At 41.9% G+C, this 25,976-nt stretch overlaps 2 pseudogenes across 1 annotated transcript in view; both read left to right on the top strand.

The window, feature by feature from the left end:
* LOC143907127 (uncharacterized) overlaps nt 1-25,976 on the top strand; it is a 225,763-nt pseudogene that overhangs the window by 19,796 nt on the left and 179,991 nt on the right. The gene's annotated exons all lie outside the window — the stretch shown is intronic.
* Nucleotides 3,851-5,105, top strand: LOC143907400 (uncharacterized; annotated as a pseudogene).

Genomic DNA, 25,976 nt, shown 5'->3' with positions numbered 1-25,976 from the left:
CCAGGGGCATGTTATGATTGCGTTATATTTTCTGATCCCTTTTTGTTTTATTTTTTGTATCATTGCGTGGCGTTTCACCGAACCGAGACCCGGAGTTTCCTGAGAAGATGCAGAGGATCGCTAAAAGCGGAGTCGACAGAAAGGACAGAGGCGAGAATTTGGACGACGGAAAGCGGATCGAAGCGACAACTCGCGGGCCGCCGAGAGCGAAGGAGCGCAGGAAGACGTACGCGGCGCGTGACACAGCGGCGGGCGGACTCGTAGTAGTAGGGCCCAGGCAGGATAAGCTCCGTGGCAGGATAAGCTCATCTGCCCTCCGCACACTACTGACCGGATTCCAGGATGGACGGCCGCCATTCCCGGGCCAAAAAAAAGGAACTCGGAGGCAATAATGTCCCGTCCGCTGCCGGGAAGAATCCCGGAAAATCACCGCGCGAGCAGAGGGCTATTAGGCGCCCTGCGAAAAGCCGTGATTAACGGCCCTGCGCGAGAATCCACCGCGAGCCTGCGAGATCACCCCTCACTGGTCCGCGCTATTGGGATTGGCGGTCGTGACGTCACAAGGCAAAATGGCCGGAGAGAGTAGGTCACTTGTCACTCTACAATATGACGTATGTGCTTATTCCCTGAACCAAATTTTTACCAAAAGTATATGGAATAGGAAAAACCGGTTTTTCCAATTCTTTTAATTAAAAAATTGGAAAAATTAAAAAAATCGGTTTCCAGAAAATTGGTAACAAAAAACTGTACACATAGTGGCACTCTCCAGAAAATTCTACCCCTATTTCATATACTTTTAATAAAAATTCGATTCAGGGGTTTGGGCTGGGCGTTGATAAGTTTGTCAGTCAGTCAGGACATCTTCCTATATATATATATATATATATATATATATATATATATATATATATATATATATAGATTTTAGTAATTAAAATGAGACTGCCCATAAGTGAAATATGCAATTTTACCAATTTGACGCCTTCATGCCGCAATTCGATTTATTTATGTGGCAGCCGGCGACCTACTCTTTTATACTATTATATAAAATTTTTACGGGTGGTGTATGTTTGGCCGTTTTTAACTTAAAAACTATTGGACCGAATTTTTATCAAAAGTATATAAAATAGGGGTAGAATTTTTGCAGAAAGTGTTATAGAATGTGTAATTTTTTGTTACTGATTTTCTGGAAACCGATTTTTTAAATTTTTCTAATTCTTACAAGTAAAAAATTAAAAAAATCGGTTTCCAGAAAATAGATAACGAAAAACTATACACTCTGTAGCACTCCCCGGAAAATTTTACCCCTATTTTATATGGTTTTAATACAAGTTCGGTCCAATAGTTTTTAAATCGATTTATTTATGTGGCAGCCGGCGACCTACTCTTTTTAGTTCTATTTTTGCTACCAGATAGCGTATCGCAGTTTAGCCATTCCCAATAGCGTCGCGGGGCTGCGTACGCCTGGGGTGGGGCGCGTTATCGATTCCGCCATCGAGCGAAATTTCGGGAGCACTTTTTGATTGTTCTCGCTTGGAGACAGACGTATCGAGTTCAAGTCGCGATACTATCCGAGCTCATGCAACGTGGGTGACGTTCATCGAAAGACGTGCGGATATTCAGCAACTCGTGCGGTCACCATCGCATGCAGGACCATCATCGCTAGCGTTTCGAGATCTCGAACTCGTTAAAATACGCGACGCAGATATTGTAAAATTGGCCTCGTGCGACACCAGCTTGTACATGAAACCGTCAACCGTACTCTTCTTGTTCGAACTAGAACATTGCGTCGAGAATGTGTATTTTCAACTGTGCCAAAATGTTCATGGCGTAAGTGAAAAATTTAAACAATTTGTAATCATTTTACGCCAAAATTGTATCACCGATAAATGTAACGCAGTTAGAATCTTGCGTGAATTTTATGATAAGAATTCAATTATTGATTGTGAACTGTTGGCGTATGCTGCAGATAATATTGTACATGATGCATTACATGAGAAATAAATGTATATATATTAAAATGCATATCACTGTATCTAAAATTATCTTTCCTTCTCCCAATTATTTATTATAATGAAAAGAGACGCGAAGGGGCGCGAGCGAGAGAGAACGCGAACGAAGAGACGCGAGCGACAGAGAACGCGAGCGAGAGAGGAAATCTATATACATTATTATACTGTATATCTATATACGATATTTCGCCTTTGTAACGCGCGACGACATAGTTGAATGGCGCCGCGAAACACCGATAAGCGGCTCTTCCTAAGACAGAAAAATAAAGAGGAGAGACCGCGACGGTTAAGTCAAAAAATTTTTTGGTCGAGTACCTACGTGGTCGGGCCATCGACGCTCGCTTTTGTAGTGAGACGCCGTAACCGAATGGCGGCTCGCATGTTCTAGAAGGGTGAGATCATTGCGGAGTCAAGTGTCTAATTCGCATGTTTTGTTTATATTCGCCGATAAAATTCCAGCAGCCGAACGGCGCCTTTGTAATACCCCCGCGCCGATAAAGTGACGACACCCCCCCCGCGGACCACCTTTGGCGTAGAAGTGGACACCTACCCCCCCCCCTCGGCGGTACCTCTTGTCAATACGATATGTTTATATTAATATTTAATAAACATGTCCCGACACGCTCGCCGACCCCCCCCCGCTCCCCCTCACCAACAAGTCGTCGTCCCCCTCCCCGCTCCCCCTCGCCACCAAGTCGTCCCCCCCCGCCCCGCCCCGGCTGACCCCTCGCCACCAAGTCGTCCCCCCCCGGCTGACCCCTCGCCACCAAGTTGTCCCCCCCCGGCTGACCCCTCGCCATCAAGTTGCCCCCCCCCCGGCTGACCCCTCACCACCAAGTTCTCCCCCCCCCGGCTGACCCCTCGCCGCCAAGTCGTCCCCCCGGCGCCTTCCCCCCCCCCGCCCCTCACCCCCCACCCCCCCTGAGATCCCCGGCCTAGATCTCTTATTGATATATCTACTTCCACAGAGGACATAGGTCCCGCGTTGATTTCAACAAATTTATACGCTGTTGACGTCAAGGCAAATCTCCTTCCCAAAATACGTGGCGTGTAGCGGGGTTTATCAAAACTGAAAAAATACAATTATATGTATATAAAAGTTTTTTTGCACAAGTATATATGAAAATTAGCGGTAGTTACTCATTGTGCTGTTTCTCACACGTTTCATCTTGAATCGGAACGTAGTAGTTCGCACCGTGAGTGTTCATCGTATCTGGAGGCTGTTTATTGCAACTTACTCGAACCGTATCGAACTCTCGACTGCGCTCTAGAATCCTCGTAGACCATTTATACATACCCAAAACTGCAAATCTTGCAAAAATAGCGCCAATGTACGGCTGCTGCATGGTGACCACCACCACAATCCACATATACATTAAATGTGATATCTTTGTCAAGAACATTCGTGATGAGATCACCTCATCGGGCATCAAATATGATTTCTTTTCAAGAGCATACGTGTCTCGCAATGATTTCATCGAACACGTGCAAATCGAACAACTGCAAATTTTGCAATTTCGCATAAGTCAATGGAGCGTTATTGTTTTTAAGAACATGTCGCGACGTGTCTCGCGATGATTTTATCGAACACGTGCAAAACTGCAAAATTTGCAATTTCGCATAATTCAATGGAGCGTTATTGTTTTGAACAACATGTCGCGACATGTCTCGCGATGATTTCATCGAACACGTGCAAAACTGCAAATAGCGCCGATGTACGGCTGCTGCATTGATACAGATCAAATCACCAAAAGTCAATGGCGCGTTTTCGTGAACGTACGTGTCTCGCAATGATTTCATCGAACACGTGCAAAACTGCAAATTTCGCAAATAGCGCCGATGTACGGCTACTGAGATGAAATTAGATACGATAAGCAAACGATGCATCATTAGTAGAATATAAAATGACGAATCTGGAGGATACGCTCAATAGTCGAGAACTGGAAGTCATGAGTGCAACAAATGGCGTTAGCAAGAGGATCGTGCAATAACATGGAGCAAGAGTTGTTGGAGCAATCCACCCAGTTAAATTCGAGGGAAGACTTTGCCGCGTGGGAGCAACGATGTGACGAGTTTATCGAATCATTAGAATAACAAAGCCGAATTAAGCGGCCACGATTATCAATCGATCAGTCATCGATCGGCCTCAAACAGTCATTGGTCGCTTGTATCGCAAGACTCGAAGGTTTGAAAGACTCGGTACGTCAACGTTTCGTGCATGTGGGTGCAGGATACAGTGCGAGTGAGATAGGACTCAGATGGCGCGAGATAGATACGGCTTTTAAAATTCGTATATTGACAGGTGCGATAATAAATTCCAAACACATCGATCCTCGTCAATTTCTCAAAGATGCGGGAGACATTGTACTCGATCGTGTGCGGAACGTCATGCAACGATATGACAATGTAAAAATTAACACAGTGTTTAATGGTGAATTTGTTGCGGGTGACAAACGCGCGAATAAAAGTATCGCAACGAGAAACTATGAACTCTTTCGTGAGTCCGATCTGCATGAGTGGTACAAGAGACACGTCATCGAGCCTACTTTAGCAAAGCTGGAGGAATTTCAGGAACGTGATAGCGGATGGGCGTTGTCGCGTATACTCAATTTAATGGTAAACGTGAACAAATACAATCCATTGCACGCGGGGTGTTTTGTGGAAATACCGCAAGAAATTAAAAAGAAGAATGCGGTGATAAACGTGCAATCAAGAGACAATGCATGTTTCGCATGGTCAGTGGTGGCTGCTCTGTATCCAGCCGAGAGACATACAGAACGGGAATCGTCGTATCCACATTACACGTCGGTGCTAGATCTTACGGACATTGAGTTTTCAATGACGTTGAATCAAATTAAACGGTTTGAAAATCACAACAACATCTCCGTCAACGTGTACAGCATCGAGAAAAAAAACAAGAAACTTGCTATCTTGCCAATACGTGTTACTGACCGAAAGATGGACAGACACGTAAATCTCTTGTACGTGCATGACGACAACGTGGGACATTTTGCATGGATCAAGAACCTATCCCGCCTCGTAAGCTCGCAAATCAACAAGCACCATGGTCGGAAATACTTTTGCGATCGGTAAGTACCTATAATTCTTTTAATAATATATAGAATATTTTGTGTATAAAAAAATGTATAATATTTGCGTTTATTTTTGCAGATGTTTGCACTACTTCAGCTCCAACGAGAAATTGGCTGCCCATACCGTCGACTGTCGGGAGATGAATGACTGCGCGATCAAGTTACCGAGCGATAACGACAAGTGGTTGGCCTTTAAAAATCAACAGGAAGGAACGAGTTCCGTTTGTCGTATATGCCGACCTGGAATGTACCCTGGAGAAGATGGAAACGGATCCGGAAACGTCCAGGTACACATATCAACATCATCGCGTGTTTAGCATAAGGTACTACGTGCGTTGCTCGTACGACGGGTCGTTATCTATGTATCGGTTTCGTCGCGATAAGGATTGCGTCGCGTGGTTCGCCGAAAAGCAAAGACGTTTAGCTCACGACGTAAAGACCATTTTGTCCACTAATATACACATGGCAGATTTCACGCGAGACAAGTGGGAAAAGTTTAACAGCGCAACGCACTGTCACGTGTGCGAAGAACCGTTCGAGCCAGACGACGTGCGAGTACGCGACCATTGTCACCTGACCGGTCGATACAGAGGTCCCGCGCATTCGAATTGTAACTTAAATTATAAAGATTCGCATTGCATTCTCATAGTGTTTCATAATTTATCTGGCTATGACGCACATTTTATTATAACTGAAATAGCAACAGCATACGAAGGACATGTAGATTTACTCCCGATCACAAAAGAAAAATATATTTTGTTTACAAAAAACGTTCAAAGCACCGAAGATAAAGATAAGAAAACGTGCGTCAAATTGCGATTTATCGATTCGTACAAGTTTCTCACCGCTAGTCTCGACAAATTGGCATCTTATCTCAGCAAGGATAAACTGCGAATATTGCAACGCAAATTTTGTGAATTATCCGCAGAAAATTTTGATTTGCTGACACGAAAAGGCGTATTTCCCTATGAGTACATTGACTGCGCCGAAAAATTGGAGGACTTGTGTTTGCCACCGCGCGACTCGTTTTACAGTTCATTGACAGGTGACACCGTATCCGAGAGCGATTACGCGCACGCCGTCGACGTCTGGCAGCGGTTCTCCATTCGAACGCTTGGTGATTACAGCGATTTATATCTCAAGACCGATGTCTTGCTGTTGGCCGATATCTTTGAAAATTTTCGTGATAGTTGCGTTGCGAGTTATGGACTCGATCCGGCGTATTATTATACTCTACCGGGTTTTACGTGGGATGCTATGTTGAAGCATACACACATCAATTTCGAATTGCTCACCGACATTGACATGGTCATGTTTATCGAACGCGGTATACGCGGCGGTTTGAGTCAATGTTCAAACAGATACGCCCTGGCCAACAACAAGTACATGCAGTCGTACGATCCATCGAAACCATCGTCGTACCTCATGTATTTTGATGTAAATAACTTATACGGCTGGGCAATGTGTCAACCATTGCCATACGCAGATTTTAAATGGGTCGACAACGTAACCGATTTTAATGTTATGGATGTCGCGTTGGATTCCTCGATAGGCTACATTCTCGAAGTCGACTTGGAGTATCCGCAACATCTTCACGACGCGCACACTGACTTACCGTTCTGTCCGACGCGCGATAAACCACCCGGCAAGCGGCAGGACAAGCTCCTCGCAACATTATACGATAAGAAACGTTATGTAATACATTATCGCAACCTGCAGCAGTGTACTCGTCACGGTCTCCGTATATCAAAAATTCACCGTATACTGAAATTCGCGCAATCTCCATGGCTTCGCGATTATATAGAACTTAATACAAAATTTAGGACATTGGCCAAGAATGATTTTGAAAAAAATTTATACAAATTGATGAACAATGCAGTGTTTGGCAAAACCATGGAGAATGTGCGCAATCACGTTGACGTGCGCCTCGTGACTCATTGGGAGGGTAGATACGGCGCGGAGGCAATGATTGCGAAACCAAATTTTCATAGCCGAAGCGTCTTTTCGAAGACGAATTTAGTAGCAATAGAAATACGAAAACTCGAGGTGAAGTTCGACAAACCAATCTATGTGGGTATGTGCATCCTCGATATATCCAAGACATGTTTGTACGAATTTTATCACGAGTACATGTTACCGTTGTATCGCGACTAGTGTAAAGTCACGTACACCGATACTGACAGTCTTATTTATCACATCGAGTGCGACGATGTGTATGATATCATGAAGCGTCACATTCATTATAGATTTGACACTAGCGATTATGCGATTGATAATACGTACGGTATCCCACTCGTCAATAAAAAAGTTCCGGGCTTAATGAAAGACGAAAATAACGGTGCAATAATGACCGAATTCGTCGGGCTTAGAGCAAAGATATACGCCTTGCGAGTGGACGGTAAGAAAGATACGAAAAAGGCTAAAGGTGTTAAGAGTAACGTCGTAGCCAGGTCGATAACGTTTGACGATTACACGCGGTGTCTGCGCGACGAAATTGAAATGACGCGACAGCAAACCTGCATAAGATCCAAAAAACACGAGGTATACGCCGTGTCCGAAACGAAAATAGCTCTAAGTCCATACGATGATAAGCGATACATTATACCCGGTTTTACCGAAACGCTGCCATGGGGACATTATAAAATACCATTATTAATATATTGTAAATACCATTGTAAATACCGCTGTAAATATATTGTAATTACATTTAGATATTTAGGAAAATAAATGACTCATATGTGTATATATATATATATATACACATATGGTATATTATATGGTCGGAAATCGCGTGAAATCCTGATCGAGGAAAACAAAGTACAGCGTATTGACTCACCTGTGACAGTAACTATCTCTATTGTCACTTGTTACTGTCACAGGTGAGTCAATACGCTGTACCTTGTTTTCCTCGATCAGGATTTCACGCAATTTCCGACCATATAAATCAATAAAAACAATGAAGCCGCATCAGCAAGGCAGCAAAATTTTAATCATACCAAAAACAGAAAGGAGTTAATTTCTGCTGTATGATTAAAACTGCTTATCAGCAAAATTTCTTTAATCAGTTCTGTTACATAACAATTTTCCCTTTATAGAGATCTACTTTACAAGTCCTGCAACTTATTACCTCAGAATTTCATTACGTTTATGGCCAGTCTACAATGAGTCATTAGTCGTTAGTCGTTAGTCAGATGTCGGAAGAAATAGTTATAGCGTATTGTAAGCAATCGAAGGCCTGTAATCGGTGATCGTAAGAGATGGCATTTGGCCAATCGCTTATTATTGCCGATTACAGACTTCCGATCGCCTTATGACACGTTTATGACTTTTTTCGACTCTCTACCGACATCTGACTAACGACTAACGACTCATTGTAGACTGGCCATTACAATAAATCACGAAGAATTTTCTCCTTACCTTTTTTTTCTCCACACGAGCTCGGGCCGTGCCACGCAAATCGATGGACGCTTTCAGGTTCAACGTGTCGCGAAAAACGGCGAAATGTAAGGAGATTCTGATTATCACATGCGACGAGATCGCATCCACGATGGAAATTGCACGATAAATGCAATTGGAAATGGCCAATCGGCACACAGTGTTCTCCTTGTAACCTGTAAAAACGAGCGTAAGACTGATAATCCCAGAAATTCTACCACACTGCAATATTTACCTTTTTTTTCTCCGCACGAGCTCGGGCCGTGCCACGCAAATCGATGGATGCTTTCGACACTTTATATACAACGGATTTCGACACGACACTTTATATACAACGGATTTCGAATTTCGACTCGACGTCGCGCTCGATGTCCGTTTCAGGTTCAACGTGTCGCGAAAAACGGCGAAATGTAAGGAGAAAATTATCATATGCGACGAGATCGCATCCACGATGAAATTGCGCGATAAATGCAATTCGAAATAGCCAATCGGCAAACACTGTTCTCCCTCTCAAGTCTCACGTATCCACACACGTTGACGAGTAGCCTGCACTCTGCACTAGCCACTAGCCACACGTAGCGACGTAGCAACCATTCTCTACACCTGAACTGACTGCAGAGTGCAGACCATTCTCAGTAGCAGTCGAACGTGAATACGTGATTGGTTCTTACACTGTTATCATAAAATTATAAAATTTATCTAAAATATCAAACTACATTAAATACCAAAATTCCCGAAAAAAATACCACATTATCTTAAAATCACCAAAATTCACGCTAAAAACACCAAATTACCTAAAATCACCAAATTTTCTACTAAAATCATCTTGAAATAACTAAATTTCCCGCTAACCACTAAACCGATAATTCCTACCACCACAAATCTTTCAAAACCACCAAATCTAGCGGTAAAACCACCAAGTTGGCAACACTGGCTGCATCGCTGCATAGGCTGCCCTCTGTGACAGTCTGAGACCATACTATTCTTATAACTAGATTAACTGACTAGATGCCACACACAACACAATCTCTCTTTGTTTTTTTTTATTACCCGTTTCTAACACACGTTTTAGATCTCGTTTTTGTTTGTCGGAACATTGCGCGGGCAATTTTGAGCTAGTCGCGCGATGCAATAAAGATCCTAAGTAAACTCCGTCTGAAATTAAGGCCCCTTTTGGCGCGTCATGTTGCCATGTTTAATAGCAGTGGGCCAGACAAAGCCGATAAAACGTAGTTGCATGTGCTTTGTCTGTATAATGAATTTTGTCGTCTGGAAGTTTTCTCTCAATTTTTCGATCTCATTCAGCAAACATAAGGAGGAAAAATATAGGAAATAGCGAGATCGTGACTCACTTGCCGATGGACAACCGTTAATGCTCGGTTCTGATTTCAATCTTAAAAGCTACTCTAAATTTTTAAGAGGTATCCGCGAAAAAGGGAAATCGTAGAGCCACAGGACGTAACACCTTTTTGTAATAGATCACTTGAAGCGCGACTCCTTTTTGATAAAGATATATAACGTAATTTTGTGATATAATTTTTTGGAAATAAAGATACTAATACTGCTTAGGTTTTTTTGAGATGTTTCGAGATACAAAGATAATTACGTACTACTTCTTACTTAGGTGTTTTTGCGAGGTACAAAGATATTACGTCTTCCACTTATTACTTATTGTTAGGTTTTTTCGAGGTATAATATCCACACAGCACAAAGCTCCGATTAAGCTCCCAAGGAGTTCATTTTGCTGAGGGAAACTTACCAAATTCGACAAAACAAGCTCCCAGGGAGCTCCCATTTTGCTGAGCTTTCGGTGGAGCTTACCTATTATGTACGTGAGCAGGTAGTAAGTCTACACAATATATAAAATAACTCATCTTTATTGTGTGCGAGGAAGCGGTCATGCGACCAAGTTGACCGTTACAATATGTCTGCCAGAAGGCTCTCTTTCTCTTTTTGGCGGGACCGGGAACTGACTATCGTGCCCTCATGCGGTTGTACTCTTATGGCTATCGTGCCCTCTCGCGGTTGCACTCTCAGGGCGGTTTATTCAACTTATGAACATAACAGTTTCCTCCCTCCCTTAGGAAATACTTACAACTAGTTACATTAAGAAGTTATAAGTATAACGCAACATCCTGAACTAAACTACCTACAGGTCAAGCTTCTCAGGAGCCTTCTTTTTTCGCTTAGACCTACGTAATTCTACAGTCTTAGGTATTTCTGCTTTGGCTTCTAAGTCTCTATCGAGAGCTATCTCGGGTGCGGTTATTACATTAGAGGGTACAGTCTCCAACTCCCTATTCTTAGGCCTATCCTCCGTATTCCGTTCAGTCGGACGCTTGTCGGCTACGCTTTCCGTTCCGCTTCCCGAAACCTGGTCTCGATCTAGCAACTTTGGTATATCGCATTCGCATTTCTGACTCCGTTGGGTGAGAGGCTCTGGCTGTAGTAATTGATCGCTTGCTGTGTTTTCTCCTATCTTTCGTATTTGATCAATATGTTTCTTCCAGATTTTACCGTCATCCAACCGTATCGTATATATAAGTTTTCCTAACTTTTGTACAACTCTACCAAATTTCTACTTATCCTCGTGAATATAGTCTCTAACCGTTACTCTTTCCCCCTCCGCGAAGTTTCTAATCCCTCGTTCGCTCATCGCTTCTTGTTTTACATGCTCGATGGCTGGTTTCAAAAGATCTAAACGTGTACGTAAGTTATTCCAATTGAGAAAAAGTGTTGCTGGGGTTTTGTTGGTTACGCTGTGTGGTGTAATTCTGTATTGTAGGAGAAATTTACACAACATTCTATTTTTCTCTTCGTTAGTCCCTTGCCAGTGCAACGCTCTTAAACTTTGTTTCACTGTCTATACGTATCGCTCTGCCATACCATTGGTAGCCGGATGGTATGATGGACTAAATTTGTGAAAAATACCATTTTCTTTCATAAAGTTTTTAAATTCATGAGCCGTGAACTGTCTTCCATTGTCGCTAACAAGAACCCTAGGTAACCCGAATTGAGAGAAGATTCTACGACAAATTTGTATAGTAGTCGCAGTTGTCATATCTTTTGTTATGTAAATCTCTGGCCAACGCGAGTAAGCATCGACTAATATCAATAAGTATGTATTATAGAACGGACCCGCATAGTCTACATGAACCCTTTGAAACGGTTCCGTAGTTTTTTCCCATGAATGCCACGTGACTTTACTAGGGTCGTTCCTAATTTTATTACATTTGAAACAATTTTTCGCTAATTGTTCTATATCTTTTGTGTAGTTAGGCCACTATATGTAACTTTTAGCCATAAACTTCATCTTAACTATTCCGAAATGAGCGGCATGAAATTCTTCTAAAATTCTTTTACGTAATGAGACAGGTATTACTGCTCTTTGACCTCTTATAATGCATCCCGATTGTAGTGTAAATTCGACTTAATCTATGTTAAATCTATTTTCCTTATGAACCGTATAACCCTCTTTCAAACCTTGTAAGAGTGCTGCTAACGATTTATCGCGTTCAGTCTCACGAGCTAATTCTACACATGTAATAGGTAACGTCTCAATTGAGTTAATTTCCGCACAATCTGCTTCCTCAAATCCGTACATTTTAACCGGGCGTAGGGGTAATCTAGACATTGCATCCGCGTTTGCGTTGTCTTCTGATTTTTTATACTTAATTTGAAAATCAAATGCTTGCAAAAAAATTGCATAGTGTTGCATGCGTGCGGCAGAAAACACTGGAAGGCCATTAGTTGGAGAAAAAATTCGTACTAACGGCTTGTGATCCGTAATCAACGTAAACTTCCTGCCATATAAGTAGTAATAAAATTTCTTTACTCCGTAAATAATTGCATAAGCTTCCTTATCAATCTGTGAATATTTTTGCTGAGTCTCACTCAACATTTGTGAAGCGAATTGTATTGGCCGTTTTGTTCCGTCTGGGGAAATCTGCGAAAGTACCGCACCGCGTAAGAGCTAGCGTCTGTTGCGAGTATTAATTGAAGTGTCGGGTCGAAGTGTGCCAGAACTTAGTCCGATTGTATTTCTTTCTTTACTATATTAAATGCTTCCTGGCATTTTGTATTCTATTTAAAGGGTACATTATCCTTTAGCAAGTGATATAATGGGTGGAGTACTTTGCTTATATTTTGAAAAAAACGACCGTAATAATTTACTAGACCCACGAAAGACTTGACTTCCGTTTTGTTAGTTGGTTTGGGAGCATTTTGTATGGCTTTGATTTTACTGATCAACTTACGCAGCCCTGTTCTATTTATTACGTAACCGCAATACTCAATTTTGTCTTGTAAAAACATGCATTTCTTTAAATTTGCGCGAATGTTATGTTCGGATAATATTTTTAGTACCGCCTCAAGCCTTTGTAAATGTACTTTCCTGTTAGGCGCTGTGATCCTGATATCGTCCAAGAAAACTCGGACTCCCTCAATGCCCTGTAACAGATTTTCTATTTTGCGCTGCCATACTGCCGGCGCGCTAGCAACTCCATACATTAATCTACAGCTTTCGTAAAGTCCGAAGGGTGTATTAAGTACCAGACATTTCCTACTGTCTTTGCTTACTTCAAGTTGTAGGTACGCTTCCCGTAAGTCTAAACCTAAAAAAAAAAAGAAAGTGGTAGTATTATACCTCGAAAAAACCTAAGTAACAAGTGGTAGATCTTTATATCTCGAAAAATCTCGAAAAAATCTAAGCAGTAGTATCTTTATTTCCGAAAAATTATAACCCAAGTGATACACGTCACAAAATTATGTCACCTTATCAAAAAGAAGAGTCGCGCTTCAAGTGATCTATTACAATTACAAAAAAGAAATGATATCTCTTTAAGTTAGAGCGCCAATTACAGAGAGAACATGTATATTGCCTCAAAAAATAATTGTTGCACTACATTGAAAAATCTTTACATTGTGTCAATTAGAAAAGAATGTATAATAACAATTTTATAAGATTAAAAAATTTTATTTAAATTTAACAAGGGAATACAAGATATTTAAATACAAAGTTATTTACATGTGTATTTTTTAATGGCCACAAAGAATTACAGAAGTAACAGTACAAAATAAAAATATTTTATTAAAATACATAAATTTTTCTTGTAAAAAAACTTGGCGCTGCTAGACCTTTTAAATAAATAAGGACAACAATAAATAAAAATAATTCAGAGAAGAATACAATGGGAGTAATATTAAATGATTATCAGCGTGGATGTGGGAGTGAGTGATATGGGTGTGCGTGACTACGCGGACGGCGGATAATGCGGCTTATAATTAAGTATAGAATAAGTTTATTTATTTATTTAAAATTTCGAGGTCTAGCAGCGCCAAGTTTTTTTACAAGAAAAATTTATGTATTTTAATAAAATATTTTTATTTTGTACTGTTACTTCTGTAATTCTTTGTGGCCATTAAAAAATACACATGTAAATAACTTTGTATTTAAATATCTTGTATTCCCTTGTTAAATTTAAATAAAATTTTTTAATCTTATAAAATTGTTATTATACATTCTTTTCTAATTGACACAATGTAAAGATTTTTCAATGTAGTGCAACAATTATTTTTTGAGGCAATATACATGTTCTCTCTGTAATTGGCGCTCTAACTTAAAGAGATATCATTTCTTTTTTGTAATTGTAATAGATCACTTGAAGCGCGACTCTTCTTTTTGATAAGGTAACATAATTTTGTGACGTGTATCACTTGGGTTATAATTTTTCGGAAATAAAGATACTACTGCTTAGATTTTTTCGAGATTTTTCGAGATATAAAGATCTACCACTTGTTACTTAGGTTTTTTCGAGGTATAATACTACCACTTTCTTTTTTTTTTAGGTAACAACATATACACTACTATACGTGTACTTGGCGCCTTTTTTTACCTTTTTTTAAAAAAGGTAATTTTGTGTGGATATCACGCCTTTTTGTAGTATATTACGCATTGTATAAACAGTATGTACAGGATAAAGCTATTTGGAGGTATAATACTACCACTTTGTTTTTTTCGAGGTAACAACATAACAGGGTAACAACATTATACATATACACTATTATGCGTGTACTTGGCGCTCATTTTACCTTTTTTTTAAAAAGGTAATTTTGTACGGATATCACGCCTTTTTGTAGTGTTACGCATCTTAATCTTATAAACAATATATCTTATAATCTCATAAACCGTATATAATACAAGGTATGAAGCTAAAAGTGTTACGGACTATTATTTCTAAAGAAAACAACAATTTAATATTTTGCTCAGTTTTTTAAAAATAATAATTTGTAACTCTTTTAGTTGTACACCTTGTATATATTTTTCAATTTCAACATAAAACATAATCGCAATAAAGCATGATTAATGTTAATAAGTCGTTAACTGTAAAATTCTTTATTTATTTTTATTTGCGTGTCTTACTGAATGTTGTTCGCAACTGTATATGTACCGATATCTTCAGGTATCGATATTTTTGATAATTATTTTTACGTCAGACATAATTTTAATTCATCCAATTTTTATTATGTCTAAACATAATTTTTGTCCAATTTTTATTATGTCTAGACATAATTTTAATTCAGCGATTTTTATTATGTCATGACATAATTTTAATTCTGCCGCTAGGGAAATTTTAAGTCGATTTTTATGAATCAAGCTTGAATTCAATGTTTAGGTGTCCCAGGTTGCCGATGACGAGGTCCACATAGCGCGCTCTATAGTTTTCGGTGTCCAGGTGTATTAATACCTTGAATTCGATGGCCACGTGTTCCAAGTTGCCGATGACGAGGTCCACATAGTGCGCTTCGTAGTTTTCGGTGTCTACATGTATTAATATTTCGAATTCGATATCTACGTGTCCTACATTGGGTGCGTTTAGCCAATACTTTGCTAGCCTAGCAATCGTGAGCAGTCGCTCGTTTTCGCTCGTTTCCTCTTTTTTGACTTACTGGATTAAAAAGAGAGGAAACGAGCAAAAACGAGCAACTGCTCACGATTGCTAAGCTAGCGGAATATCGGCTGAACGCACATATTCAGATTTAAAGTTATTAATACACCTAGACACCAAAAACTATGAAGCGCACTATGTGGACCTCGTCATCAGCAACCTGGGACACCTAGAAATCAATTTCAAGGTATTATTACACGTAGACACCGAAAACTACGGAGCGCAATATGTGGACCTTGTCATCGGCAACCTGGGACACCTAAACATTGAATTCAACATATTATTACACCTGGACACCGAAAACTACGAAGCGCACTATGTGGACCTTGTCATCGGCAACCTGGGACACCTAGACATCAAATTCAACGTACGATTACACCTGGACACCGGAAACTATGAAGCGCACTATCTGGATCCCGTCATCGGCAACCTGGGATACGTGGACATCGAATTCAAAATATTAATACACGTAGACACCGAAAACTACGGAGCGCACTATGTGGACCTTGTCATTGACAACCTGGGATACGTGAACATCGAATTCAGGGTATTAATACACGTAGACACCGAAAACTACGGAGCGCACTGTGTGGACCTCGTCATCGGCAACCTGGGACACGTAGACATCGCATTCAACGTATTATTACACCTGGACACCGAAAACTACGAAGCGCACTATGTGGACCTCGTCATCGACAACCTGGGACACGTGGACATCGAATTCAAGGTATTAATACACGTAGACACCGAAAACTACGGAGCGCACTGTGTGGACCTCGTCATCGGCAACCTGGGACACGTAGACATCGCATTCAACGTATTATTACACCTGGACACCGAAAACTATGAAGCGCACTATGTGGACCTCGTCATCGGCAACCTGGGACACGTGGACATCGAATTTAAGGTATTAATACACGTAGACACCGAAAACAACGGAGCGCACTGTGTGGACCTCGTCATCGGCAACCTGGGACACGTAGACATCGCATTCAACGTATTATTACACCTGGACACCGAAAACTATGAAGCGCACTATGTGGACCTCGTCATCGGCAACCTGGGACACGTGGACATCGAATTCAAGGTATTAATACACGTAGACACCGAAAACTACGGAGCGCACTATGTGGACCTCGTCATCGGCAACCTGGGACACCTAGACATCGAATTCAACGTACGATTACACCTGGACACCGAAAACTATGAAGCGCATTATCTGGATCCCGTCATCGGCAACCTGGGACACGTGGACATCGAATTCAAGATATTAATACACGTAGACACCAAAAACTACGGAGCGCACTATGTGGACCTCGTCATCGGCAACCTGGGACACGTAGACATCGAATTCAACGTATTATTACACCTGGACACCGAAAACTATGAAGCGCATTATCTGGATCCCGTCATCGGCAACCTGGGACACGTGGACATCGAATTCAAGATATTAATACACGTAGACACCAAAAACTACGGAGCGCACTATGTGGACCTCGTCATCGGCAACCTGGGACACGTAGACATCGAATTCAACGTATTATTACACCTGGACACCGAAAACTATAAAGCGCACTATCTGGACCTCGTCATCGGCAACCTGGGATACATAGACATCAAATTCAAGCTTGATTCATAAGAATCGACTTAAAAATTCCCTAGCGGCACTTTCTGCCAAGCGTAGAGAACCTTCTTTTCCGTTGACTCAATATTTATTATATATATACCTAATTTACCTAAATAGAAATCTTCCTCTGACCGATAAGTCTATCGACCTAATTTCGAAATACGCGCGCGATATCGAAACTGGCGATACCTGCGCCGCCAGCGTCGAAAAAGTGAAAGTGACGTTTCTCTGATAGATCGCGGCGTTAGGAGGAGGAGTATCTTAAAAATAAATTTTCACATTTGGACTTTGCGTCGCAATATCTCCGCTCGTAAGGCACGTAGCGGAATATTATGAGAGAAACCCCTCCCTAATTGGACCCCAAGCTATCGATCAAGCCTACTTAGAACTTGATCCGTTCACTCGTTATCGAGATCTCAACATTTCGGGTACTCGCAACCCGTCGCGTCGCGTAAAAGAGTCACGGTCGGTCTCGCTCCGCGTGTACTTGGCGCGAGACACTACCGTGTCTCTTGATTTTGAAAATTCCGTACCCCCGTTCAGCGACGAAAACATTTCGTCAGTCGTTGGTAAAGGGTGCTGGTCCACGACCAAAAACGGATTTATTGTAATTTTGAAATCCCCACATAAACGAATTCCCCCGTTTGATTTCGTTACCGGCACTATTGGTGTAGCCCAATCGGAATGTTGCACTTTACGTAATACCCCTTCTTTGACCAATTTATCAATTTCCTCCTTTACTTTAGATAGCAATGCGTGAGCGATTTTTTGGCTTTTTGCGAACACGGGAGTAGTTACCTCTTTCTTATCGCAATTATTCGCTAAATGCTTATCTGAACCACATCTATAGCAAGTTTTGTTATTACTCTGACTTTTATTTTCTTTTGTGTTGACCTGAGTTTTACGATTTTTATTTGGGAATTTAACCTTACTCTGCTTCTTATTCGTATTTACGCTATTTACGCTCGCTGCGTTGGACTTCTGTAATTGTGCTGCGTCCCGCGCCGAAACTTCCATACCGACTGCGATTTCCACTGCATTGTCCACCGTGAGGTCTCTGCATTCGAGTAGGCGTCCTTGTATTATCTCCGACCGCAGGCCGAAAACGAATTGATTCCGCAGCGCCGTGCGCAAGTAGTCCCCGAATTTACAATGAAACGCCAGCTTCTGGAGGGCCGCCATGTATTCCTGCGCCGTCTCCCCCTCTCCTTGACGTCGTTGCAGAAATCGGAAATTTTCCGCTATTTCAAAAGGTTCCGGGTTGAAATGGTTCTTCATTATAGCCACCAATTCTTCGTATGTCTTTGTAGTCGGGGTTCCACCGGTGCCAATTTATTACACAATATGTCGTGTTTCTGGACCTATGTAATGAAATAAATAGTCCCTTCTTGGTGGCACCGGCACATTGAACACTCATCCAAATGCGGCGCACTTTCCAGTCTTTTCGTCCAACGGTCAAACGTTGTCTTTGACGCATCGAATGACTCAATAGAGTAAACTTGCTGGAACGTAGTGGTTTGCCCTGTATTCGGCATTTTGCACTAGTCGTATTTTGTACTGCGCAACAATGTATGTAGGAAGTCTGCAGTACTTGCACTTGGGTTCGTAACGTCCTCGTCGCCACTTATTATGTACGTGAGCAGGTAGTAAGTCTACACAATGTATAAAATAACTCGTCTTTATTGCGTGCGAAGAAGCGGTCATGCGACCAAGTTGACCGTTACAATATGTCTGCCAGAAGGCTCTCTTCCTCTTTTTGGTGGGACCGGAAACTGACTATCGTGCCCTCTTGCGGTTGTACTCTTATGGCTATCGTGCCCTCTCGCGGTTGCACTCTCAGGGCGGTTTATTCAACTTATGAACATAACATTACCAAATTCGACAAAACAAGCTCCCAAGGAATTTATTTTGCTGAGCTCCCGTGGAACTTACCAAATTCGACAAAACATGCTCCCAAGGAGTGTATTTTGCTGAGCTTTCGGTGGAGCTTACCAAATTCGACAAAACAAGCTCCCAAAGAGTTCATTTTGCTGATTTGCCGGGGAACTTACCAAATTCGACAAAACAAGCTCCCAGGGAGTGCATTTTACTGGAGAGAACAAGTTTTCCCGGCTAACCTCCACGGCAGCAACCAGACTCCGGGGGTGGCTGGCCAGCACCCCTGAGTCACATTGAAGCGTTTTGGAGGGATCGGCGTATCCGGACCGCCATTTAAGGGTGCCGAGGGACCGCTGCAAAAGCGAGGGGCTAGAAAAAACGCCTCCGCAGGATCTGGGATCGACCGCCCTGCGCGAGGATCTGTCGCAAACTCGCGAGCCCGCCCCTGATTGGCCCGCGTTACCGCGCCGAGGGGCTGCGCACCCCCTGAGTGGGGCGCGTCATCGATTCCGCTATCGATCGAATTTTCGCGAGCACTTCCTGGTCGTTCTCCGGCGTGACACGTCAACGTTTGATTACACGCTTTCGATTGCGCCCGGCTATCGAGCCGCATCGTGGTGACGAAGTCACGAGGCCTGTGACGACGGCATCCCGCAGCGCTCGAAGAAGCAGACTTTTCGGTAAAGTTGTCGTACACCTTTCGCGTGTGTAAAGCCACGACACCCTCCGGGTCGCGTCCTCGCTCGACTGCCGAAACCGTGTTACTCGCCGACAAAGCGTATATTTCGCATTAGTGAAGCATCGAGAGCGAGGGGCTTCAAGATAGTCTCCTTGGCTACGGGGATCGCGGATTAAAGTCGTAGGCTCCTGGAGATCGCGGGAGGAACGCCAGTAACTAATGTCGAGATCGCGAATCCGTCGTTTCTCGCGTCCTTTGTTCTCGCGACCGCGTGTGCCATTGCACGCATTCTTGTACGTCGTACATTATGTTTTCGCGTGATGGATTTCGTGCGTATTGATTCCGGCTTCTTCTCGCGCGTTATTCACTGTTCCACGTTACGTCGTAATGAGAGTATTAAACTCATTGTCTTCTTGTGTTAGATTTCGTATTCAGCGTCTTCGTTTATTCCTTGTAATCGCGTGTGATACTTCGCGTTATGTCGAACGTTCTGGCGTATTATATCTGACGTCGTTCTGAGTGTCTCGCGTGTGTTACATCTTCGCGGTAATAATCGTCTTATAGTTTGCGTTAGGTTTAGGGTCTCGCGTCTTTCGCGAGCACATTATGTCGTGGCGACAGAATTCTTTCACGAATTCGGATATTGCGTCCTTGCGCGCCGAGTGTGGCGCAGCATTTCTTATGTTTCACACTACGTTATGCTTTCTATATTATTTACTTTCATGTTTAATTTTAAGTTCTCTCGTGTAATTCGCGTTTACTTCATTCTCCGTAAGGTAATTCGAGTCAGTATCGTCGCATTCGACCATATATTTCCCGTTTCTCGTGATTTACGCGTCACCCCGCCGAATCTTTGCGCTGCCCTCTATATTAACCCCGCCCATCGCCGTTAGGTCGAGCTGGCCGATCTTTCGCACGTCCGACTAATTACGTTTAGTGTTCATTTTCGAGTTTTCGCGATCTTAGTGTGATTTACTTAGTGGACGCGAGCTTACGCGTCTGGCGCCCAACATTAGTTCTGAGTTTAAGTGTCGGACAGCGCGAGAGACCCCCGGCGTCGGAGAGGCCCGTCATCTTTCTCTCCTCACCTCCCCTTTTGATCCGTCGGGACGAGTACGATTTCCGAGGCGCCCAGATTTGACTGATGGTTTCTGGTAGTATTTTTTACGCTGAACAAAAAATTATATAGGTCTTATAGGGCTAACTGCTCTAGTTTTCGAGATATGCAATATTAGTTTTAAAAAATAATTATTCAGTTTACACCCCTATAATGTATCACTTGAATTTTAATAAATATAAGTATGTATTAAATCTTCGCCTTACTAAACAGATGAGTCTACAATATACTAAAAATATTAATACTGAAAAGATTAGCGAGGCCCTGTACGCAAGGTAGGGCGTTTTATTATGCGGAGGAAGAGGCTCCGCCTATTTGTGTACTGTAAACACATGTATTATACACATGTATTATATATACACATGTATTATACACATGTGTATAAACAGTACACAAATAGGCGCGGGAGGGCCTCCTCACTGATTTTAGGACACGCCTTCGGCGTATACCTAGATTAGTGATGCGCTTTAAAAGTATTTAAGTGTTTAAAGCACGTCAACTAACCTATGTAGGTTAGTGACGCGCTTTAAACAGTATAAAAGTGCGTAAAGCGCAGCAACTAACCTATATGTGGGTCAGTGGCTCGCCTTGAACAGTATCGAGTGCGTAAAGCTAACCCACGTGGGTTAGTAACGCGCTTTAAAAGTATTTAAGTGTTTAAAGCGCGTCAACTAATCTATGTAGGTTAATGGCGCGCTTTAAAAGTATTTAACTGTTTAAACACTTAAACAAAATAACTAATTTTTTCAATATATACTTTCAATAAATAATATATTATATCTAATAATTAAAAAAAGTAAAGATTTATATTATATTTATTTTAAGCTTTAATACTGCATATCTCGAAAACTAGAACAGTTAGCCCTATAAGACCTATAATTTTTTGTTCAGCGTAAGAAATACTACCAGAAACCACAGTCAAATCTGGGCGCCTCGGAAATCGTACTCACCCGATCCGTCTCGCACCTCGGGCGCAAAAAGACGTGACAGTATACGTAATATACATAAACATACAGTTTGCGATAGGCAGCTTTTTTTGCATTTTTGTTAATCAATCGGAGATATTTTCGCGTTTTTCTGCTTTACCCTAATGTACTATAGCTATTGAAATAAATGCGATATACATGCATAATTATTATAGGTGTTTATCACAAGAATACGAAACCTTCTTTAGTTAGCGAATATTTGAAGGATTTCATTACTGAAAGCAAAACCTAATAGAAGAAGGATTTCAATATATGTAGGAAAACATTATAAGGTTGTAATAAACGCAGTAATCTGCGATACCCCAGCTCGATCGTATGCGTAAAATACGTGAAAAGTCATAATTGTTCGAATTGGTGGCAAAACTGCAACCAAACATGTGAGCAACATTTTGAGTACTATATATTTTCGGATGCATTGGCGCGTGATTATTCATGGACAGGGCGGAAAAAAACATTTGCCTTTCAAGGGATGAAAATGGCTAAAACTCTCATTGGTATATAATTTATCCGTAAATTTATATGTTATGTTTATATTCTCTGTGTATATATATAATTAATTAATGATATATATTATAATTTTACAGAGACGATGTTAAAAGAACACCCCAACACAAACCAAAGTGAGATAGAAAAAAAAGTTATGGTATGGTGTTTCACCATGCCGGTGATAGATGAAAAAGAAAGCATGCCATCCGTGTGGGATCCACGGCTGTAACGTCTCAAGAGAAAAACGACGATGAATCCACATAATGTGCTTAATTAATTTTGTTATGTCGCCTGTTAATCAAGACAACGTCAACACGACCGATTAGCGAGATTATAACATAAGATAGATTTAAAAAGTTCTTAATTAAAACAAGTTATTCATGTTTTTTAATCTAATTTTTATTACAAATTAATATCATAAATGTGTTTTTGTATGCGTAAAATATATACGTTTTATTTCAAGATATAAAATAATAATTTATAAATGTTTCTAATAATTATTATATAAAATATATATAGTGATTAGCACAATTAAGAATCCCGCGAAAGCGGATTGAGAAGCTCTCGACGAGCTTTGCATGCAAACTATTTTTGCAAGAAGCTGTTAAAACACGATTTCTGAGCTCTTACGAGCGCAAATAAAACTTTATGCGAACTATATATGCTTCCCATTTACATCAAAACTCAGATAAATCTTACTTCTGTCTTTCTTTAACATGAATGTTATGTTACTGAATGATGTAAATGGAAAGCATCTAATGTCGCTGCTTTTAGGCAGCTCGCAATAGTGGACGTACGAGCTCCCGGGGAGCTTATATGGAAGCTTCCCGGGAACTACTTTGAAGCTCGCAGGGAGCTATTAAAACAAGATTTCTGGAACTCCCTGCGAGCTTCGATGAAGCTCCCAGAGAGTTCTCAAAAGCAGACATATGAGCTCCCGGGGAGCTCCGTGCGAGTTTTTTTAAAGTTCAAATAAAGCTTATGAAAAATTTTATAAGCTCCTCAGGAACTCCTCGGGAGCTCCCCGTGCTGCTTTTAGACAGCTCGCAATAGTGGACGTACGAGCTCCCGCGGAGCTTATATAGAAGTTTCCCGGAAACTACTTTGAAGCTCGCAGGGAGCTATTAAAACATGATTTCTGATCTCCCTGCGAGCTTCAGTGAAGCTCCCAAGGAGCTGCTCTCAAAAGCGGACATAAGAGCTCTCGGGAAGCTCTGTGCGAGTTTTTTTAAAGTTCAAATGAAGCTTATGGAAAATTTTATAAGCCCCTCAGGAACTCCCCGGGAGCTCCCCGTGCAGTGTAATGGGATACTACCACTTGTTCGGCGTATCGCCTTGTAAATAGCATAGTTACTTCATGTTCATGTATTTATTTATCGTTTATACCTAGTTGCATAAGTCGTTTGTAATTCTCGCGCGAAACGTCGGCGGATCGCGATCAGCCAAATCATGCGACTCACCTGTCGGTGCTGCCATCGCCCATCCGCCGACGGTATCCACCCCCCCCCCCCGGAAAGGGAACAACTACTCGCCGCAGCGACATGTTCCAGGACCGCGGGGACAGAGCATTAGCAATCCAGCCGTCTTACGGAAAACACATTTTGGACAGCCGCCTTACGGCACACTCTCTCATCGTCAAATAGTCGGAGAGGACACACCTCTCATCAGAACTTCTCGTCAAGCCGCCGTGCGGCACACACACACACACATAGGCTGGGTTCCACTTATTGCTCACAACGCTCGCGAGCATCATTTCGTCCTTGTTTAACATTTGACAAACAACAAGGATGAAATGATTCCACGAGCGTTGCAAGCGATAAGTGGAACGCACCCATAGTCTAAGAGCCGTCTTACGGCGTACGTTTGCCGGGCAAAACGCATCACGGAATCGCCTTTGCCGCCTTGCTCAACCGGGAGTGCGCACGTCTCCTACTGCCTTTTCCTGCCTGCTCTATCGCTTGCTCTCCACCGTTTTGCTTGCTTGCACGAGTTTTACCATCGCATGCCGAACGAGACCCACGGAGCGGCCAAGTCAGGGGACAGGACGAGGATTGGCGGAATCACGGGGACGACGGCCGACACGGTGAGTCGCTTCGCTTAATATTTCGTAGCATGCGTTTCTGCTTCCGCGTTAAACATTTGATAGTCGTGAGGGGAACCCCCCTCTGGTCCTTCGAGTATCGCAAATCTTGCCTCCGGGGCGAAACTATCCCCGTTCACCTTGGGTTTCTCCTGTGGTTTTAGTAAAAAAGAAAGATGGAACAATTAGATTTTGTGTGGATTTTCGAATGGTGAACGCAATAACGGAAAAAGATTCACATCCCCTCCCAAGAACTGATGACATATTTGATCAGCTATCAGGTAACGCTTGGTTTTGTACATTAGATCTAAAAAGTGAGTATTGGTAGATAAAAATTCGACCCGAGGATAGAGAGAAAACGGCTTTCTCGTTCGGTAGAGGGCTCTGGCAATTTACAGTAATGCCTTTCGGTTTGTGTAACGCCCCTGCAACCTTTGAACGCCTCATGGAGAAAGTTTTGCAAGATTTACTATCAAAAATTTGCTTAGTCTATTTGGATGATATAATAATTTTTGGAAAAAGTTTTGTGGAGATGTTAGAAAATCTGGGAAAAGTACTTTTACGGTTACAGGAAGTAAATTTAAAGATAAATCCTAAGAAATGTGTTTTATTCGGAAAGAAAGTAAAGTATTTGGGGCATGTAATTTCGGCAGAGGGTATTTCTACAGACCCCGAAAAGGTTGCTGCCGTAGAGAGATGGCCGGTTCCTCACACGAGAACTTTATTGCGAAGTTTTCTCGGATTTTGTTCGTACTATCGTAAATTTATAAAAGGATTTTCTTCGATTGCTAAACCCCTTTACGAATTAACGGGGAACCAGGTTAAGTTTATCTGGAACAAAGTTCATCAGAACTCTTTTGATGAATTAAAGCGGGTATTGTCCTCTCCTCCAGTGCTTTCTTTTTCGAAGGAAGAGAGCGAATTTATTCTCGACACTGATGCCTCCGGTGCGGTTTTATCACAAAAACAGAAGGGGGAGGAGAAGGTCATTGCATATTTTAGTCGTGTTATTAATAAAGCCGAGCGAAATTATTGTGTAACTCGGCGAGAACTTTTGGCGATTGTAGAATCAATTAAATTTTTTCGCCATTACCTTTTGGGACGTGAGTTTTTGATCCGCACGGATCACGTTTCTCTACGATGGCTTATGTCTTTTAAAGATTTAGATGGACAGTTGGCTCGTTGGCTAGAGAGACTCCAGCAATATCAATTTGTTGTTTCTTACAGAAAAGGGCTTTCTCATAAAAACGCTGACGGATTGTCAAGACGGACTTGCGAGTCGTTTGGCTGTGGATATTGTGCTAAAGTAGAGAGAAGGAGTTCTGAAAGTTCGGAAAAGGAAGTCGCTCGCATCGTTTTAGAGGCGGAAAATTTGAAAGAGTGGCGAGAGGAGCAGAGAGTAGATCCGAGCATCTCGATCATACTTCGTGGAAAGGAAGCTGGGGTTCGCCCTTCTCGCACTGAGATTGCTGCGGAAGACGTTTCTGCTCAGGTCTATTGGGCATACTGGGATGCTTTAATCCTGAAAGAGGGAATACTTTACAGAAAGTGGGAAGCTCCGAATCTTAAATCCAGTTTTCTTCAGCTTATTGTTCCTCAGAGACTAGTCAAAGGGATTTTAGAGGAAATGCATGACT

Source organism: Temnothorax americanus, unplaced genomic scaffold (assembly GCF_048541705.1).
Source record: "Temnothorax americanus isolate GAGA-0224 unplaced genomic scaffold, ASM4854170v1 Scaffold8, whole genome shotgun sequence".
NCBI classification, from domain to species: domain Eukaryota; kingdom Metazoa; phylum Arthropoda; class Insecta; order Hymenoptera; family Formicidae; genus Temnothorax; species Temnothorax americanus.
The sequence above is the reverse complement of the archived record's forward strand: the minus strand, read 5'-3'. Positions and strand labels throughout refer to the sequence as shown.